The sequence below is a fragment of the Tiliqua scincoides genome, chromosome 7, assembly GCF_035046505.1.
Source record: "Tiliqua scincoides isolate rTilSci1 chromosome 7, rTilSci1.hap2, whole genome shotgun sequence".
Classification (NCBI taxonomy): domain Eukaryota; kingdom Metazoa; phylum Chordata; class Lepidosauria; order Squamata; family Scincidae; genus Tiliqua; species Tiliqua scincoides.
Genome location: NC_089827.1, coordinates 31526357 through 31528045, shown reverse-complemented (window position 1 = coordinate 31528045; position 1689 = coordinate 31526357). Strand labels below are relative to the sequence as shown.

The 1689-nt window shown below is 52.6% G+C and overlaps 1 pseudogene; it reads left to right on the top strand.

Annotated features, from left to right (window-relative positions):
- Positions 1-434: 434 nt before the first annotated feature.
- Positions 435-554, top strand: LOC136657754 (5S ribosomal RNA; annotated as a pseudogene).
- Positions 555-1689: the final 1135 nt, after the last annotated feature.

Here is a 1689-nt window from a genome sequence, read left to right as displayed (position 1 = left end):
AGAGGTGTTTGGTGGAGGACTTCTGCCTTGTGTCGTCTTTGTTCCCAGGAGTGTGTGTGCTCTGACCTTGGGAGATAGGCAAGCCGTGTAGCTGGACAGCGGCTAGCTGCGTGAACGTCTCTCCAGCTCGCAACAGGTTATGGGCCCAGCTGCTATCTAACTGCCCTTGCCTGAGTCTGCTGTACCGAGCGTGTCTGTGAGCACCCAGGTGTGTCTGCAGAACAAAGTCTGCGGGGACCTGTGTACAGTCCTGAAAGATGGCTGCAGCGACAGCATATCCACTGACTCGGCTCAACAAGAGCAACTATATGGGCTGGGCTATTAAGATGTGGATGTATCTTATCAAACAGTCGCTGTGGCAGGTCGTTTAAACTGCACAGCTGGGTGAGAGCCCAGAAATGGACATTGCTAATGAGCAAGCCTTGGCCACTATTATTTTGGGCAATTGTTACCCTGCACATGCCTGATCTTGTCTGATCTTGGAAGCTAAGCAGGGTCAGGCCTGGTTAGTACTTGGATGGGAGACCACCTGGGAATATCAGGTGCTGTAGGCTTATACCATAGTCTTTCGAGACTGAAGGTTGCCAACCATTTTTTGGGCTTGGAAGATAGCCAGTTGATCCATGTACACGGCATAGAGTCAGCGCACGAGTGTTGGAATGCACTGCGCCAAGTTTATGTTTCCGACTCTGCCGTATCGAAGATCAGCCTGACGCGAAGACTATATCGCAAGAGATTAGAACCTGGCACCAGTGTTACCGAGCATCTCCGTGCCATGCGGCAACTATTTACAGAGCTGGACGAGAGAGGGGTGTCGTTTCCGGAGCTGCACAAAGTTTTTGTTGTCCTGTCTTCTCTGGATGAGTCATACGATATGCTTGTGACGACGCTGGAAGCTCTCCTGGAGAGCCAGCTAACCCTTGCTTATCTGACCGGCCGGCTGGTGGAGGAGGAGCAGAAGTGTGCAGACAACCGGCAAGAGCGGGGGCAGGCTGCCAAGGACTCCCGAGTGAGGGAGGCTGCTGCAAACAAAGGTGCTGTCCAGGGAAATGTTGATATTCCTGGAGTGCTTGTCGTCAAAAGATGTTTTGCCTGTGGTTCCACATTGCACCTGCAATGTTCCTGTCCCTCCCTGAAGGGCCAAGGTGCGGGGAGGAAGGACACGAGGTGCAGGAGGGGCCACAGGAGCTCCAACGTCTCGGTGGTCCAGGTGGTGGAACAAAGCAACGAGCACCAGTGGCTGGTCGACAGTGGGACCAGCCAGCATGTCGCCCGAGACAAAGAACTATTTACGTCCTTGAAGCCGGCTGTTCGAGCCGCCGTGAATCTGGCAAATGGACTCAGCTCCCCAGTTGAGGGGGAGGGCACAGTTTCAGTGCGAGGGTTAGGTGAGTCCGTGAGTGATGTACTTTATGTCCCTCAACTGCAGCACAATCTGTTAAGTGTTGCTGCCTTTGACAGAAAAGGTTTCTGTGTGCAATTTGAAAATGGGCAATGCAAAATCTTAAAGAGTAACAAGGTCTGTTCACAGGGCACTGAAAAAGGTGGTCTATATGTGTTAGAGGAAACCCCCTCTGTAAACACCACCAACTTGTTTAGGAACGAGGCGGTTCATGCCCGATGTGCGCATCTCTGGCACAGAAAGCTTGGCCACCCTTCCTACGCTGTTCTGGAGAAAACGGTGCAAAA